General features: G+C 48.9%; 1 pseudogene; it reads left to right on the forward strand.

The window, feature by feature from the left end:
- Positions 1 to 393: 393 nt before the first annotated feature.
- The window catches only part of LOC149327519 (uncharacterized), a 32,612-nt pseudogene continuing 13,215 nt past the window's right edge, over positions 394 to 19,790 (forward strand).

The following is a 19,790-nucleotide window of genomic DNA, read 5'->3' on the forward strand; positions in this document are numbered from 1 at the left end:
CTGCCAGCTGCGGCGGTTGTTAGACAACGCTCACGGCCGGTATCTGTGTCTCCCCGGAGCACTGCCACAGCGAAATCGCAAGTTTGTGGCCAATGTAGCTATCACTACAAAATTTATTGCGACTTTTGTGCTTCTGGTGACGCTTTTCTGCAACTTGCCGCTATTTTTGGCCACTTCTGACACTTCGCCGGCACGTTGGCTACTTTTTGGCTGCTTTTGTGACTTTTGTGGCTCTTTATCTACTTTAGGACCTGGAAACCCTGTAAGCTTGGCACTCTTTGGCGGCGTAAGTGGTCCGCACGTGGTTGTTGTGGTCGTGAACACCATTTTACCTGCGTGTGTGACTTGCAAGCAAGGGCTTCTTGCAGGCACCCGAAGCCGCCCCGATAAAAAATGTTGGTCACATGCTTTTTAACACAGGGAAGTAATGGAGCGCGCAGGAAACTGAAGCTCGATGAACCAGACCTGCGTGGACTGAAAGACGCGGCTGCCTCTTGCAGTCTTTTGGATGCTGAAATAGACTTTTAAGCAGATCGATTCCAGGTATCGTAATCGTTCTTTCTGTTTTTTTTTTGTTTCTTTGGCAGCTACCTTCTCAAGCTTGTAAAGTCAAGGTTCGCTCTGTAAGTGATCCGAAGAGCTTAGTTTCAGTGCATATGTGCCACTTGCCATTTCAGAGCAACCACGAGATGCCTGTGTTGGTTAGTGTAGGAAATTGTAGATATTTCACGCTGTCAATTTACCAATATTGCTATCAGTTGTGCGCACGTGTTGCAAAAGCGTCACGTATACGAGCGTCCGTACCATGATAAGCGTTATAAATGGTTCTGCAACAAGGGGGACGCTACATGGCGGTTCAAGCAAGCGGACGCGCGTCGCATCGGTTCCGCACATTTTGACCGAATTCGACCGGACCGAATCATTCTCGCCACCGGATTTTCTTCGGAACGGAAAGATATCAAGTGCTGGATCCCCAGGATAGAAATTTCAAGCGGTAGGACCAGTTTTCGGCTTTCTACCTGACTTGAAAGTTATACAGCGGGCGCCGGCCCGCTAACCCTATAACGGGCCACCCAGCTCGACATCGTGAGAGCATGGGCCGCTAACCTTGTCGACGACGCGGACGCCTAACATCGACGACGTTTCAACGACAGACCAAATGGCGGGGCCCAGCCAAGACAACGATGTGCCACTACAATCACCAAACGTCCTTCTTAACGAATTCCAAGAGATGGATGAAGACGACTTCGGAGACGCCGACTTCGGAAGTGAGGACGAGATCCCGTCCGACTCCTCGTCGAAGCCAGCCGGGTACAACAACGATGCCAGCTGGGAGCTTGCACAATCCAAGCGCCAGAGAAAACTTCAAAGGCGAAAAGAACGCAAAGGCACGGGAACGGGCCCGGACGCCAAACCTCACGATGAAAAATTACCGGGTGATGCGACCGGCTGCAACAACAATGGATCAAGGGAGCAGAGCAGGCCTAGGCGAAGAATGCCGCCACTCCCCAGAAGCGACTACAAGATCATTATTCGACCTAAGAAAGGACTCATGGTGAAGTCCCTCACCACCCACCAAGTAGCGCGCTCCATTGTCATGGCGTGCGGCCAGCAATGCAAGGACGATGACCTACTTGTAAGGCTTCGCACCGGATCCAATATCATCATCGTTAGCACCCCGCACGAGCAAACGGCCCAGCTAGTGCGGCACATTACCCGTCTCAAATTCGACGGAAAGACTTATGATGTAAACGCTTAAGTGGCAGCACCGGAAGACGTCCTGCGCGGCGTGATCCACGGTGTAGACCCAGGTACCCCTCCTGAAGAACTCAAAGCACACTTACGAGTCAGAACTCAAGGAGTGACCATACTTCAGGCAAGGATGCTAGGAAAATCCAAGACGGCAGTGCTCACGTTCGACGGCCCGGTCTTGCGGAAATTCGTCATACATTACGGAGGAGAAGTACCATGCTATCAGTACCGCCCCACTAGGCAAGTGTGTTACGTCTGCTTCCAGCAAGAACACCGCTCCGACGTCTGTCCCACACCGAACATTATTGTGTGTGGACTGTGCGGAGTTTGGGGGGGAAATCCGACTGTGCAGCCTGCCCGTGGCCCCCCCTGCCACCGGATACGGGCCGGTGTAGTTTCGGCTACTAGGCTTTGTTCCGGTGCAACGCACAGCGGTGGGTGGATCCGCCGGAATCCACTCTTGGGGTTGCGAATCCCCAGAAAAGGTGCAGCAGACTTTCCGCGACATTGTGAGCGTGTCGCGCCCACGATGCCCTATGCCTGAGTGGGAGGGCAGGTCCGAGAAGGGAGACGGACTGGGCACGTGGAATCCGGCTTAAAACCAGAACTGGTGACTAGAACGGCTGTTTGCTTTTGGCGTGGTCGACGCGGTAGACGCGGTCAGGACTTTGTTGTTTTGCCGTTGGTGCTGGCGCCTCGGTAGACGCGGTCCCGACTTAGCTGTTTTGCCGATCGACGAGATCGCCCGGGCAGACGAGGTCGTTCCAAAATTCGCAAAATTGAAAGTCACGGTTCCCTCTCGGTACGAGGGCGTACCACCCAGCCGCGGACGCGTTGGTTTCCGATCACGAAGAGCTCGGTGCCTCGCGGGGGCATGCGGCTGGGCGATCCAAGCTTGGGTTTTGGGGAAGCCGCCCTTGGCCTTAAAGCACGAAAAGAGATGGAGTAAGTAGCAGCAAACTCCGAGGCCAGTAAGCTCCGAAACGCGGGAAAGCCCGGCGGCTGTCTGAGTAACGGTTAGTAGACTGGTGAAATCGCAGGCGGGCATCAAGCCTGGCCCGGGCTCGTGCAGATATACCTTGTGGTAGCACGTGATGTCGCTGCGGACTTCAACTGAGACTTCAACCATGACAGAGTGGGAGTATGGATTGAAGTTTCACAAATTCTGCCAGGGTGATCGGTCTCGATCGCCGCGAAAACCGTGAAAGGATGGCTGCAGCGTGTGCGAGTACTGCGGAGTAAGAGCCGAAGCACCGAACGAGTGCTGCGAAATATCTGTCTCTTAGTACTGTGAGTGGGTCGGGGTGGCGGAACCTGGCTTGGGGGAGGGGATCCTAGTCGAGCCCCTGTTAGGATTTCTCTGTCTCGGACGGTCGGAGATCGCCGGCAAAACGTTCTCTGTGGTGTGGGAGTACGTTCGACGCCGAGGGCCCACTATTGGTGTACTGAGTGCTCGCCCTTCAAGGAGGCCTGAAAAGGAACTCAGGATCAAATCAAGCCAAATCTGGTCAAAGTCCTGCTGTCCCCAATCCCAGCTAATTCCCACAACCCAATCCAACGTCCAATTTCCCATCCATTTATCCCATCCTTTCCGCTACCTCCCAGGGGAGATCAGGGGAGTCTCCCCGGGCCCGCTTCCTCGGTTGTGGGTCGCTGGTGTAGCATTTCCCCTATTATTTTATTTTTCCACCCAAGGGTGGCGAAAACATGTCTTGCCTACGGGCCTCCTCTTTTATTTTCCAATTGGGTTGAGCCTGTTGTGCGTAAGCGGTGCAGGCGGGGGCATATTATTTTTATTTCCTTTTGGTTGCCCCAACCTAACAAATGTGCGGAGTTTCAAACCCGCCCGACGACCACGACTGCGCGCCCAAGTGCATAATCTGTGGCGAGGCACACCGGACCGGATCCAAGGAGTGCCGAGAGAGATTGAAAAAAGCAAGGCCAAAACCCGCAGGAGGAAGAGGACGGAGCGACCAACGCGGGCGACCACCCAAGCGATGGCTCAGCTCATAGGGAGAGACATCGAGGAGCCGATCGAGGTCCAACTCCTTCCCGCCTCTACCACCAGCCGGCCCACAGGAGGGGGAGAAGCAAGAGAAAAAGAAAAAGAAGAAGCCTTCGCAGACAAGCGGCGGCAAGGTAAGCTGGGCTTCTACCACTGCTTCGCACTCGGTAGGAAAGGGTAGTGACATAAACAACACAAACAACAAAGACAGTCGTGTCACAGAACCGAAGGACGCGAACAGCGATGCGCTCAGACGCGAGCTAGAACTGGCTCGAATCAAACAAAACGAGCTCGAACGCAAAGTTGAGGAACTCACAAAAACACTAAAGGAACAACAGCGGGAACTCGACACGACTAGAGCCCTTCCAAAACGACAACCACAGGCATCGAACGAAGGAGACCTTGAAACACGAATGCAACAGATGATGCAGCAGATGATGCAGGATATGATGCAGCAAATCCAATCGCAAATGCAACAGATGCAAGTACAATTCCAAGGGCAAATCTCAGAGATCAGAAGCGCTTTTCGAAAACAAAAACATACCGAAAACATTAGGGAAAGGGCGTACAACCGTCCAGCGCTAACAGCTTTCGCAAGCGAACAAGGCAACAGCAGTAACGCGTAAACATGATCAATACGTATCGGCAAGAACAAGAACACTTAGATATTTGGCAATGGAACTGCAGAGGCTACCGCAAAAAGCAGGCCCTCTTAAAACAATATATAAACACACAAATCACACCTCCTGATGTAATTGCGCTCCAAGAGACCGGAATCAAGCCGACCTTACAAGGGTACGAGGTTTACGAGAGTCAAAACGAAGGTAAAGCGGCCGTCCTAATCAGCAAAACCATTACCGCCATCAGGCACGATACCATCGCCGACACCGACGTTGAACACGCGCTTGTTGAAGGGACGCAGCACGTTCTTACTGAACGTGTACAGCCCGCCGAGACAAAGAAAAGCCAAACTCTTCGAACTGTTTTATGGAGCGCACAAGCTGGCAAAAGAAAATGCACTCATCATCGTTGGAGATTTCAACGCCATGGACAGGAGTTGGGGATACCAGAAACAAGACATCAAGGGAAGAACATTAATGGAAGTAGCGGAATACTTTGGCTGCAGTCTAATCACAGATCCTGCGACCCCTACGAGAATCGGGAATAGCGTGAGCACGGACACATGCCCGGACCTCACCTTCGTAATGAACAGCAGGGAGTCACAGTGGGAAAACATGATGGAAAATCTAGGCAGCGATCACTTTATCCTCCGGACACGAATAGCATCCGACACCATAAGACGCCAGATTGGACAGGCGAAAATCACTGACTGGAACGCGTTTCGCGTGGCTTGCAACAAATCTGAAGGCGGTATCCAATCACTGGAGGAATGGAGCGGCATGCTGAGAGAAACGCGACAACGATGCACAAAAAGTCTAAGGAGAACGACAGCAACGCCTGAAGTAGACGCCCACCTCCTCAGACTATGGGAAGCGAGACGCAGTCTCACCAAAAGATGGCGGAAGCAAAAACACAACAGGAAACTAAAACTAAAGATAGCAGAAATTACGGCAAAGGCGGAAGAATACGCGATGCAACTCGCGAAACAAAATTGGGAACAACTCAGCGACTCACTTAGGGGAACTCTAGGCACGGCCAGAACCTGGAATCTCTTAAGAGCACTAATCGATCCGACCAAAATAAAATCAGAAAACAATAAAGCCATCCACCGGTTCATCCACTCCTTCGAGGGATCAGACATCGCCCTACTGGAGAAGGCACGAGAAAAATGCTTCGGCGATCACAACCCCCCGCGATACCAAGGAACGTATCGAGGAGCCGAAAACGAGAAACTCGACCGCCCCATAACTGTGGAAGAGGTTTACGCGGCCATAAGAAACACCACCAGAAACACGGCAGCCGGAGCGGACAGAATCGACAACGCCCTAATCCGCAACCTGAGCGACGACCTCATACAAGAGCTCGTCACCTTTCTTAACAAACATTGGGAGGCGGAGACGGTTCCCGAAGATTGGAAACAGGCCGAAGTAATAATGGTACCTAAACCTGGTAAAAAGCTACAAATTGAAAACCTCAGGCCTATATCACTCACGTCGTGCCTTGGCAAGCTTTACGAACGGGTTGTAACTTTCAGACTGCAAAATTACATTGAAGACAACGACTGTGTACCACATACCATGTTCGGCTTCAGAGCAAAGCTCTCGACGCAGGACGTTCTCCTCCAAATACATGAAGACATGAAGATGTCCTGCGAAACGTACCTCGGACGGGAGAAAATGTCATAATGGCCCTGGACATCAAGGGGGCATTCGATAACGTCAGCCACGAAGCGATCCTTACGGGCCTAGACAACCTGGATTGCGGACGCAGAATCCACGGCTTCGTCAAAGCCTTCCTGTCCGATAGAACTGCCACCATCGGCATAGGAGACCTTCGATCGGAAAAAATTTGCACTCCAAACAAAGGAACACCCCAAGGGTCAGTTATCTCACCCCTACTCTTCAACATAGCTATGATAGGCCTTGCTCGAAAACTAGAGAACATCGAAGGCATCAGGCATGCAATGTATGCTGACGATATAACAGTCTGGACAAACACGGGCTGTCTCGGATAGAAGGAAGAAAGGCTACAGTAAGCGGCCTCTTGTGTAGAGCAATACCTCGCAGAAAGAGGACTCGCATGCTCGACCGAGAAATCGGAACTGCTGAGAGTCTGGAGAGGCAAGCAAAACCGGACCGTCCCAACCAACGAGGACCTAAAACTCAACGTCTACCTAGAAGGGACGCCCATACCCGAAAAGACATCAATAAGAATTTTGGGCATGTGGGTTCAATCCAACCAGCGCAGTACTCACACTTTTACCCTACTGAAAGCAACAACGCTACAAGTCGCACGCATGATCACCCGCATCACCAACAGGCGACATGGCATGCGTGAAGAAGACACACTAAAACTAGTCAGAAGCCTAGTAGTTAGTCGAATCACGTACAGCCTACCCTACCAGTGCCTCAACAAAAATGAAATACAAGCGGAAGCCCTGCTACGCAAAGCGTATAAGACAGCGCTCCGACTACCACGCAACACGTCTACAGAAAAACTCATGGCCCTGGGATTACACAACACCTTTGAGGAGCTACGAGAGGCGCAACTTGAGTCGCAAAAACTCAGGCTGTTGCAAACAACGACAGGAAGAGCGCTCCTGCAGAGGCTCGGATACCGCGAGCAGATGCGAGAAATGTCGAGGACGGCAACGATCCCCGACGAGCTTCGCAAGACCCTCAAGGTAGCGCCAATACCAAAAAACATGGATCCCAACCTCCATCGAGGCAGAAGAGAAGCGAGGGCCGAATTCATCGAGAAAACATACGCTCCTCAAGCCACGACCGTGTATACAGACGCGTCTTGGAGAGGAGGAGATACCAAAATCGCTGTAGTGGCGGTGGTCGATTCGTCTTTACGCGAAATGACCAGCGCGTCTCTCCGAGGCTGCACAGCTGCAGAGTCCGAGGAAGTAGCCGTTGCTCTAGCGGTGGCGGAGGGCTATAGAACCGGGCGGTCACTAGCAATACTTACGGACTCTCAAACAGCCTGCCGAAATTAAATGAATGGCAGGATAGGTCGTCACGCGCTCCGTATACTCCTCGCAGCGAGTGACAGAATTAAAAACCGGGAAGAACAAAACGACAAGATCCGACACAAAATTGTGTGGGTACCGGGGCACACGGGGGCGGCAGGGAACCGAGAGGCCGACAGGATAGCTCGAGGATACATTACTTTCCGAGCTTCCGACGAGACCGCGGAACTCGCGCCAGCACCCAGGGAATACTCGGCCATACTACAAAACTATAGAGGCAGAAGAATGCGATATCCCCCACCGCAGCAATCTCTCAGCAGAGAGGAAGCTGTCACTTCGAGACAATTACAAACAGGCTCTTTCCCAAACCTGCATATACTAAACAAAATGCACCCTACGATATACACGAACAAATGTCCCTGGTGCGACGAAAAACCTACACTATACCATATCACATGGGCCTGCCAAAACATAGACGCGGTCCCCAAAATACAAAACCCGAGTGCGGAGCAGTGGGAGACTCTGCTGTCCAGCGACCGCTGCGAAGACCAACAAGGTCTGGTACAGCGAGCTAAACGGGCGGCAGTGGCCAGCGGAGCCCTGGACTGAGGGCAACCGACCACTGATTAGAGGCGGACGACTACGACAGAGAAGGCTCCTGGGGGTAGAACCAAGACGTCTCTGAAGATGCCCCAAACCGCAGGAAAATCCATTAGTGTAAATAAAGTTTTCTCTTCCCTTCCTTCCTTCTGCAACAAACGTTTTATTCATAAAGTTTGAAACAATTTTCACTGCCATTTGAAGGGCTTAGAATGTTCGCTTTGAAGTGCGGGCACGCGAAGAGCTTTTTACACGTCGAGTTGGCACTGGTGAAACGAATGGACAGGGTTCAGAAGGATTACTAAGAAATTACGCGTGCTTCAACGAATGAAACGCGATAATCCGAGCGCACGGCGTTGGATATTTTGTTGCCTCGTGATAGTGCGTCGGAGGATTTTTCGCTCAGTGATGGCTGAAACACGCCTGAAACACGCAGTACAGCCGACCAAATCTTTAGCTGGCGTGCGGGACGGCCGCTTTTTCTGTGCTCCTGGGCTTTGAGACGAAGCAAACTTGCGGAAAGCTCAATATTAAGCACGGGCTTAGTGAGCCTGTGCTTGAATTTGGTATTATCACACGTTTGCGCCGTCATGAACTACAGGAGAACGAAACACGCGGCCGTCACGTACGCCGGCTAAAGATTTGGCCGGCTGTACATACCACCGCCGCATGAAACACGCCGAGGCACACGCGCTCGCATTATAGCGGTGAAGTTTTTTAGCTGAGCACCTGGACATTTCCAGGTATTACCGGAAGCATTGCATACAATGCATTTTGCAGTGTCACATCGGGTGATGCTGTGATAAACGGTTATTGTTTCCACAGCTCCTAGACATGGACTTCAATGAATACATAGACATACTCGACGACGAAATAATACCAGACATGGCCATTCTTAGTGTCGTGCGGACAAACACTGGCACAGAAGCTGCCAGTGAAGAGATCAGTAGCATAAGCTGCATCACTGCGTGAGCACTGACAAAGGTGCATGCTGTGTATTGTTTGGTTTGTTGTGTATGGATTTGGTTGTCATGAAATGTTTGCTGCATGCTCATGGAGCAAGGTGTGGCTGGGCAAGTAATGCCAGCATTACGGAATGCCAACTATAACTGGCTCCAATACATAGCTTGCACGTGACATCACATCCATCCCCATCAAGCGGTAGCAGCCATGCATCCGAACTTTGGGGCAACCCCCACCCGTCCGCCCTGTGATGTGCGACCGTTCCCGAGGCGCTTAGGATTATTTTTTGATCCTCTAAGGTGCGATGTCTCCTCCACAGGGAACTGCGCCACTCATTGAGTCCCTCATAGCCCGAGCCTCTTTGGGATGGTAACCACCCACAAAAAACACAAAAACCCAACCATTCATTGCAGGCTATTACTCTCAACTTCACGAGAGTGGTGTTGCGGCTAGTTGGCTAAACACTGCTCAAGAGGGCAACAGCGCAAACACTGGACAGAGGAACGTACAACACAAGTGTTGACTTACAACTGAAGTTTATTCGAATATAAAAGCTATAAAAAGCTAAAAATATAAGCTAAAAAGCTATAAAAGTTTTAACAAGGAACGATGCCTATGGGAAGATTGACATGAGGAAATGAAAACAACAAGTTGCAGGGGAAAGACGGATACTGGGCATGCGGTGTCGTAAAAAAGGAGCGCGGCTAGCAATTTATGTAAAAGCGTTAAAAATTTAAATAGTGTTCTAAGAGAGGTATGATCTCTTTTTCAGATAGGCAGCCTCTTTTGATGATAGGTTGATGGACGGACTGGTGACGCGCGTGTCGCCAGGGTATTGAATTAGGTAAGAATAAGAATGGGGTGGAGCGCATATGGCAGGTTCTCTCAGATGATGAATAGCAGTTTACCAATGTCCCTCAAGTGAAAAGTATACAACAGCTGTATCTTACCGGTACTCACCTATGGGGCAGAAACGTGGAGGCTAACAAAGAGGGTTCAGCTTAAGTTAAGGACAACGCAGCGAGCTATGGAAAGAAAAATGTTTGGTGTAACGTTAAGACATCGGAAGCGGGCGGAGTAGCTGAGAGAGCAAACGTGGGTTAATTACATCCTAGTCGAAATCAAGAGGAAGAAATGGGCTTGGGCAGGGTATGTAATGCGAAAGTAAGATAGCCGCTGGTCCTTAAGGGCAACGGAGTGGATTCCAAGAGAAGGCAAGCGTATACCATGGGGCGGCAGAAAGTTAGGTGGCCAGATGAGATTAAGAGATTTGCGGGATTACGGTGGCCCCAACTGGTGAAGGACAGGGTTAACTTGAGAGACATGGGTGAGGCCTTTGCTGTTTAGTGGGCGTAGTCAGGCTGAAGATGATGACGATGATGTATCCCACGTTCGCGCTTTCCGTAATGTTCATTTTTTTTTGTAATTCAATTTATTTTCCAGAAAGATTCTGGCGGGTTTGTAGGCAAAAAGCTGTTCCTGACAGCTTGACAGAGGCCTACAAAACCACCAACGAGTCAGTAGGGGATGACCTGATGGTGCAGAGTAAGAAAAACAAAGTAAAATGTGTTTTACACACAATATATGACTAAAACATGGACAATTGCAAAGTAGCAAAATATACATTTACGAGAATTACATTTTAAAAGTTCACAGCAGTTCTACAGAAAACAGTATTGATGAAGTACCGATTATAACTTGAAATGAAATTTACACATAATAGCATAGAATACAATTATGTGCCATACAAAAAAAAAGACATTTAGACTAAGAAATAAGTAGCATGAACAAACTCTCCACCAAACCGTTGACAGGTAATATATCTAGGAAGAAAAAAGCAACACATAATACACACAATCTCGAAACCTACATTATATAGTTATAGCTAAAATGAGTACACTTGTGCACGTCTGATATTATTTGTGAAGAAAGGTGCAACTATGTGGAGAAGAATTGGTCAAGTAACTGTTTCAGTGAAGGATTGGTTATGGGTTTGTATTTATTTAGGATGACTGGAAAATTATGCTGAAGTGTTTGCACTTTATAATTTGGGAGGAAACGAGGTATGAACCACATATCAGTGTTCCGTGTTTGAGTGTTTTTATTGAGTTCAAAAAAGTCTAACGACATAAGGAACTGCCTGAAAGAATCCACTGCAAAATAAAATGATCGCAGGACGCGAAACTCGTAAGCACGTTTGATGCTAATTATATTGTAGGACTGAAAATATTCTGCTGTTGACGACAGAAAATTTAAATTGGCGATGTTACGAATATTGTTTTGCTGTAGTACGCATATCCTCCGGACATTTCTTTGTGATGTAGCCAACCAGACTAAATTGCAATGACAAGTGTAGGGGGCAAACAAGGCATTGTAGACTTGTAGTTTTATTTTTGTTGGTACAAATGAACGGCAACGTGATAATGCCCCTGTAACTGTTGAAAGCTTTTTGCAAAGGCTATCTATGTGAGAGTCCCACATAAGATGCGAACTAAATGTCATGCCAAGTATCTTGACTTCTTCAACAATCTCCATAATTTGGCCTTCGCAGCGAATATCTTGTTCAATTGTAACTAACGTATTTTCGGCGCGAAAAATAACTGTGCTTTAAAAATGTGCTTTCGAAAGCTTTGTTTTGTCCAGGGCTGGCACGCAAGAACAATTTTTACATTGAATGGGCAAGTGCTTGTATCTGTAACAAGGAACGATGCCTGTGGGAAGAGTGACATGAGAAAATGAAAACAAGATGCAGGTGAAGGATGGATACTGGGCATGTGGTTGGGTAAAAAAGGAACGTGGCTAGCATATTATGTAATGCGTTAAAAATTTTAAATATTGTTTTAAGAGGGTTAGGATCTCTTTTTCAGATAGGCAGTCCCTTTTGATCATAGGTTGATGTACGAACTGATGACACACGTGTCGCCAGGGATTTTAGTTGGGTAAGCTTCATGTATCTCATGTTTGCGCTTTCTGTAGTATGTTTGCAGAATCTTTTTCCTGTCCAGGACGGGCACACAAGAGCATTTTTTACAGTAAATGGGCTAATTGCTGCCTGTGCCGGTCTTGAGTGACGTCGAGAGTTCTATCAGACCTCTCGTTGACGCACGTTCCTGTTTTGCCAATGTAGGATGCACCACACGATAGCGGTATCTCATATACACCCGAGGTAATATAGGGTTTCAGATATCGTGCCTTGTGCTTAATCATGCACGCACTTTTCGGCGGAACATCTTTGATAGACTCTTTTACAGAGGCCTCCTAATTTGTTGGGCGCCAAAAAAGCTATGCCTAGTTCGTGTTTCCTGGCTGTTTTCTTGAGTCTGTGGCTTGCCTCTTGTACTTAGGGAATTACCGCTGTTTTTGACCAATCCGGGCTGCTGTTGGCGCGACGGGAATGGCGGAGCTCTCGCAGTATATTTTTTCTGCGGAGCTAGCGAAGAGTGACGTTGCGAACCCCGTATCTGGCAACCGTCCAACTTGCGTTCCTTAGAGCTGATGCGGCAATGCTGTGCTTCACTAGTTTTGAGTGCAGTGACGAAAAGGGCAGGTTTCTCTGCATGTAGTGTGGCACGTATGTCCAGCAGATGTGATTTGAGGTGATTCTGAGGGTCATAGTAAGGAACCTGAGTTCATTGTTTGCCGGAAGTTCTGTAGTTAAGGAGAGACCTGTCAGTTTCGATCTAAACAGGCCTATGATGCCTTCCGGTGTTGCGAGGTGGTTGCCAGCATTCGGTTTGAAAATGATAAGGTAATCATCCCCATACCACATGATCTTTACGGCCCCGTAGTCGTCAAGATTTGGCAGTATTCGCCTGACAAGGACGTCTGCTACTCTCCTCCGCAGCCAGGTCTCTTAGGAACTGTCAGTGAAGCAATAGAACAACACGGAACTACTCGTGTTGAAAACAATTGTGGTATTAGTGTCAGCATGTTCCTCGGCCAGCTGCGGCTCTAACTTCTGTTTTCTGCGGTCTGCTTTGATGGGACCCTTTGCAAGCAAAAGGGTGGCGTGTGCACAGGGTCCTGCTTAGCGCCTGTGCTAAGCGACATGTTGCTGGCCATATGCGACAGGACAGACGTGCCACAGTCCATGAAGAGAAACCTGCCCTTTTCGTCACTGCACTTGAAACTAGTGAAGCACAGCATTGTCGCATCAGCTCTACGGAACGCAAGTTGGACGGTTGCCAGATACGGGGTTCCCAACGTCACTCTTCGCTAGCTTGGCAGAAAAAATATACTGCGAGAGTTCCGCCATTCCCGTCGCTCCAACAGCTCCCCGGATCGGTCAAGAACAGCGGTAATTCCCTAAGTACAATTAGTGGCAAGCCACAGACTCAGGAAAAGAGTCAGGAAACACGAACTAGGCATAGCTTTTTTGGCGCCAAACAAATTAGGAGGCCTCTGTAAAACCGTCCATCAAAGAAGTTCTGCCGAAAAGTGCGTGCAAAATTAAGCACAAAGCACAATATCTGAACCCTGTATAACCTCGACTGTATATTAGATACCGTTATCATGTGGTTGGTCCTACATTGGAAAAACTGGAAGGTGCTTCAACGAGGGGTCTGATGGAACACTCGAAGTCACTCAAGACCGGCACAGGCAGCAACGTGCCCATTCACTGTAAAAAATGCTCTTGCTTGCCAGCCGTCCACAAAGATTTTTAAAACATGTTACGGAATGCGCAAACGTGAGATACATGAAGCTTACCTAATTCAAAACCGTGGCGACACTTGTGTCACCAGTCCGTCTATCAACCTATTATCAAAACAGACTGCCTTGATGAAAAAGAGATCCTACCTCTCTTATAACATTATTTAAATTTTTAACCCTTTCACATAAAGTGCTAGCCACGTTCCTTTTTTACGCAACCACATGCCCAGTATCGACCCTTCACCTGCATCTTACTGTTTTTATTTTCTCATGACACTTTTCCCATAGGCATCGTTCATTGTTGAAACTTTTATAGCTTTTAACAATTTATCGCTTTAACTGGCTTTTTACGCCGCCCCTGACGTTGACTCAGCTGACAGCTTTCCTCGAAACTACTTAATGTGTGTGCACCATTCAAATAAACTTACTTTTTTCCACCCGCACAGCATGGTTTACGGAAGTCATTTTCTTGCGAAACCCAACTTGCCAGCTTCACTATCAAACTTCACCATATTTTAGATCGCGCATCAGAACCCGACTGCATTTTCCTTGATTACTTCAAAGCATTCGGCAAGGTATGTCACCGTTTATTATTTTTAAAGCTAACCCAACTGAATATCAACTGCAACGGTCTGAAATGGATTGAATACTTTATTTTTAACCGATCGCAGTTCGTTTCCGCTAATAATTGTAACTCACCTTTCAGCGAAGTTTACTCGGGCGTACCGCAAGGCTCAGTGCTCGGACCCCTTTTATTTCTTATTTACATCAACGACCTCCCTTCCATTGTATCATCTAGCATTCTTTTGTTTGCGGACGACTGTGTTGTTTTCAGCGAAATAAAATCCCCCGACGATGCTGACCTTCTTCAGCGTGATCTCTCTAACATTTATCTTTGGTGTAATGAATGGCTTATGAAACTTAACGCTAATAAGTGCAAAATTATGCGAATATCAAGAAGTGCCAACACTCCGCCTGTGTACTACCTTAATAACGTTCTCTTAGAAGCGGTTACTTCGTATAAATACTTAGGTGTTCATATTTCTGCTGACCTTAACTGGACGCGTCATTTGAGTACATTGCTAACAAAGCTAACCGCATGCTGGGCTACGGGCGCCGTAACTTTTCCAAAACTCCTTCTTCTTTGAAATTATTGCTTTATCAAAACACTAATACGTCTTAATCTAGAATACGCCGCCGCCATATGGGATCCCCATCATGAAAAGCTGATAACATTACTTGAGCTAGTTCAAAATAACGCTGCTCGTTTTATCCTTTCCAATTTTAACCGTACCTCAAGTGTAACAAACATGAAAGCTAATCTTTCTTTGCCTCCTTTAACATCCTGCCAGCAGACAATTCGTTTGACCCTCTTTCATAAACTATACCGTCATCCCATGCGACATGATGCCCTCATTTAATCCCCCAGATTCGTGTCAAACCGCATTGATCATCGTCAGAAAGTTTGCATTGAAACGTGTAACATTGTTACTGCATTTTAGCCTTTCTTGCCTCGTACATCACACAAATGGAACCGCCTTCCCGCAGATATCGTCCACTTGATTGATAACCAGCCTTTTCGTTCTGCACTAGCAAACATTGTATAACAGAAATATGAAAATAGTTTGTTTTGTATCATGCATTGCATCTGTTTATGTATTTGTTTTGTAACCACTCCCCTCTTTAATGCCTTTGGCCTTGAGGGTTCAATACATGAAACGAAATGAAATTTGTAAGTCAGCGCCTTTGCTGTACGTTCCTCTGTCCTGTGTATGCGCTGTTCCCTTTCAAGCCCTCTGAACTTACTCGATCAGCGCGTGCGCTTGCCAGAAAAAGTGATGTGTGATGATATGGATCTGTACACGCTGCGACCGGGAGTCGACACGACGACGAGCGTTGATGTGTTTCCTGTAGTGACCCTCGGCGGTATCGTGTACTCTTCCAGCTTTCTGCTGTTGGAAGAAATGAAGGCCTTCAAATCAATGGAGGCACACAAGGATTTCTCCAGCCTGTCTGTGATGCGTCTACATTTGGTTCACGGAACAAGCCTCTTACCTGTTACAAAGTGCACTCCGCACACATGTAAATTGATTTCTCAGAGTCCAAATCGTTTCCGGAAGAATGGCTCCGGAAATTTCAAAATCCTGGTATTCTCTAATGTGCACTGACATCGCGCAATACACGGGCAAAATTCTAGAGGCCCGTGTAGTGTGCGATGTTGTTGTACGTTAAAGAACCCGTAACATCGTTCCGCTTAATGCACACCCTCGGACACACACTCGCACACGCAGTGTTCTCGCCCGTTTCACGCACTTGCCCTGGGCAACACAACAGATGTTCTGGTTTACGTCAGAGTTCACACACTACACAATATCATCATCGGCCTGACTATGCCCATTGCAGGGTAAATGTCTCTCCCATGCCTCTCCAATTAACCTTACAATCTGCGCCCGCCGCATCCTCGCAAACTTCTTAATCTCATCTGCCCACCTAACACACCGATATGCAGAAAAAGAACAAAACACACACACAGAAGGAACGAACATGTGCTAAAGCCTCCCTTCCAAGAAACGCCGGGGAGGAAGCCATCCCGCGTCAGAGCCTAGGCCCCTCCATCGAAATGAGGACCACTTTTTTCAGGCCCAGCGTGCCTGCCGCAGCATTTGCGCAGACTCTCGCACAGGAAAAAAGACCCTTCGCCCCTTGCTCGTAAAAAAAGAATCAGATGGCCGTTACGAAAAAAATACACAGAATGAGAATGGTGCTAACAATCAACACTGGTAAACTTAGCAGCTCCCATCTAAATGAGCACTGAAGCTAGTGCAGAGGAATGTTAGCATTGGATATCACCTTTTCCAACAACGCTGATAAGGCCGGTCAGTAACTTTGTTCTAGGATCTTGCTTTGAACCTGCTTATTGATTGTGATTTGGAGATGCGCATCATATGCCCTGGGCAAGAGTTTGCACATTTCCAGTGGTGAACAGAAGCACCCTGTCTGCGATAGGTACAGATGTCTTCACGTGGTCACATTGTGTACCTTTGGCTCTTATGTAAATCGAACTGTTCACACTCCCAGGCTGTATGAGCAGGGGCATGTGTCAGCAAAGAGAAATTTGGTTTAGCCTGCTTTTCTTGAAGCATTTTCAGGGCCAACAAAAACTCTAGCTGTTGCTGTGAACGTGGATGTTGGTGTTAATGGACATTATTAAAGTACATTGTTTCATTTGGCTGGCTCTAGAGGCGCGAACTTCAGGGCTTGATGCTCCTGGAAAGAATATGGACCATAGCGTCTCAGTTGCTGCAAGGTATGAAAGATGATGCTCACCTGAGCTCAGCATAGCATAATAGCTGCTGATGCATTCCTTAGAAAGGAGCAGAAATTTGTTCACTCATAAGTGCAAGCAGGGTTATGTGATGGTTGTGTTATTAGCCTGAAAAGGGCATTCACTTCGTTAAATCAAAGTGCTGGCAAAGTTTATGCTTGCGGCCAGTTTGAGAATTAGCAGTGATAAATTTGGGGTGGTACTAGTACAATGCATGCATGCAATCCAGAGAGAAAGAAGACAGAAAACCAAGGCCTACTGGTGCTGAGAATGGCTGGTGACCCCTCCTGCCCGAGAAATGAGTTAACTCATTATGCACGCAAAACAGTTCCCGATCACTTGGAAGGCTCGAAATAGGCCTTTTTCTGCTCTTAGTATAAGCTCTTTGAACACTGTTGCCCATTAATTCTGACTGGCTTTTAAGGGTTGCCTTTCTGATGGTATCTCTTTAGGACACTGCACGACGATGGGGGACAGCTTTCTTTTCCAAGCTTTGATTCCTAGATGCAGCATTAACAGGGGACAAGCCTCTAGGCTCTATGTCACTACAAAGATAGTTGACATAATTTGTCAAGAAATGGTAGAGCATACAATGTAAGCAAGCTTCAATTCCGTTATTGCATAATATTGTCACCGACAAACGGGTGAAGAAATAGCCCAGGTTCTAATTAGACGAGGTGGGCGAGCCAGCCAGCAGGCAGCTCGAGCGAGGAAGAAGACGATCTTCGATCACCTCGAATGCCCAAGGCTTGGCAAGTCCCTGCTTAAACAGTTCGGCCGCGGTACGGCGCCACTGATTGGTAAGACGGCGGCATTGCTCCCCCTCTCTGAAGGGCACCGACTCGGTGCCGCAGCAATGGGCAGCAAGAAGAGAAGGGACGCTGCATGTGTCCGGCGGTAGGTGTAGACATGCCTGAAGCGCTAGCAGGCGTGGTATGGCTTCATCCGTGCGAGATGGACAACTTCGGAGGTCGGCCGTCTGGAGGAACGAACTGTTCTTTGGGGAAGGACCTCATAGTTCACCTCACTTACTTGGCGGAGTACTTCGTAGGGGCCGAAATATCGGCGCAGAAGCTTTTCGGAGCGTCCACACATGCGGATTGGGCTCCAAACCCAGACTTGTTCGCCGGGCTGGTAACTAACAGCTCTGTGGCGGAGGTTATAGCGGCGAGCGTCGCGGGTTTGCTGGTGCCGGATGCGCTGTCGAGCGAGTTGGCGGGCGGCCTCGGCGTGACGAACGAAGTGGTCAGCACCCACAACAGTTGAGGTAGTACTAGTTGGAAGCAACATTGCGTCCAGCATGGTGGTAGCTTCGCGACCATGCACTAAACGAAACGGAGTGAAACGCGTCGTTTCCTGTAGTGCAGTGTTATAGGCGAAAGTGACGTAAGGGAGTATGGCATCCCAGTTCCGGTGGTCTGCGTCAACATACATGGAGATCATGTCGGCGATCGTCTTGTTGAGCCGTTCGGTGAGTCCGTTCGTTTGAGGGTGGTAAGCGGTTGTTTTTCGGTGACTCGTGCCGGTAAGGCGCATAACCTCCTGTGTGAGGGCCGAGCTGAACGCCGTTCCCCTGTCAGTTATAACGACGAGGGGGGCACCATGACGAAGCACAATGTTTTGAACGAAAAAGTTCGCAATTTCGTCAGCGGTACCACGGGGAAGAGCTTTAGTTTCACAGTACCGGCTGAGGTAGTCGGTGGCCACCACAATGTAGCGGTTACCCAGCGAGGACTGAGGAAAGGGGCCGAGTAAGTCCATGCCGATTTGGTGGAAGGGGACTTGTGGCGGATCAATGGGCTGTAGTAGTCCGGCTAGCTTAGTCGGTGGCGTCCTGCGACGTTGGCACTCGCGGCAAGTTCGGACGTAACGCTGTACAACTGCCGCAACCCTGGGCCAGTAGTACTTTTGGCGTATCCGCGCCAAAGCGCGAGAAAAACCCAGGTGACCAGAAGATGGGTCATCATGGCACGCCTGCAGGACTTCTTCGCGCAAAGCCGCATGTACGACGAGTAGATAGACAGCTTCCGTCGGGCGGTAGTTTTTCTTATACAGAACGCCATCGCGCAAACAGAATGACGACAAACCACGTGAGAAGAGTCGCGGGGGCGACTCTGCGCTGCCTTCAAGATACTCAATGAGAGGCCGGAGTTCACTGTCGTCTCTTTGGTGTGGAGTGAGGGCGGACGTGGAGATGGCGCCGAGAAACACAGAATCGTCGTCGGGATCAGCTCGGTTGTCCTCGACAGGGGCACGAGACAGACAGTCGGCATCACTGTGCTTCCTACCGGACTTATAAACGATGGTGACATCGAAATCTTGAAGACGAAGGCTCCAGCGTGCAAGCCGCCCCGAGGGATCTTTCCGGTTCGCTAGCCAACACAGATAATGGTGATCACTGACAACTGGAAACGGGCGGCCGTATAAATATGGACGAACTTTGGTCACTGCCCACACAATTGCCAGGCATTTTTTTCAGTAGTGGAATAGTTCGCCTCCGGGCGTGACAAGGTGCGGCTTGCGTATGCGATTACGCGTTCGAGACCATTCTGCCACTGCACAAGGACCGCACCGAGGCCGATGTTGCTGGCGTCTTTGTGCAGTTCAGTGTCGGCTGACTCGTCGAAGTGGCCAAGGATGGGCGTAATTTGCAGACGACTGCGGAGGTCTTCAAAGGCCTGTTGTTGCTCCTGGCCCCAGAAGAACGGTTCGGCATCTTTTGTGAGGCGGATGAGGGGCTCAGCAATCTGGGAGAAGTTCCGCACAAAACGCCGATAATAGGCGCAGAGGCCCAGAAAGCGGCACACACTTTGCTTATCGGTTGGCATGGGAAAAGCAGTGACGGCGGCTGTCTTATCGGGATCAGGGCTTACTCCCTTAGCGCTCACGATGTGGCCCAG

Source organism: Amblyomma mixtum, chromosome 10, assembly GCF_055824585.1.
Source record: "Amblyomma mixtum isolate Tamu chromosome 10, ASM5582458v1, whole genome shotgun sequence".
Classification (NCBI taxonomy): domain Eukaryota; kingdom Metazoa; phylum Arthropoda; class Arachnida; order Ixodida; family Ixodidae; genus Amblyomma; species Amblyomma mixtum.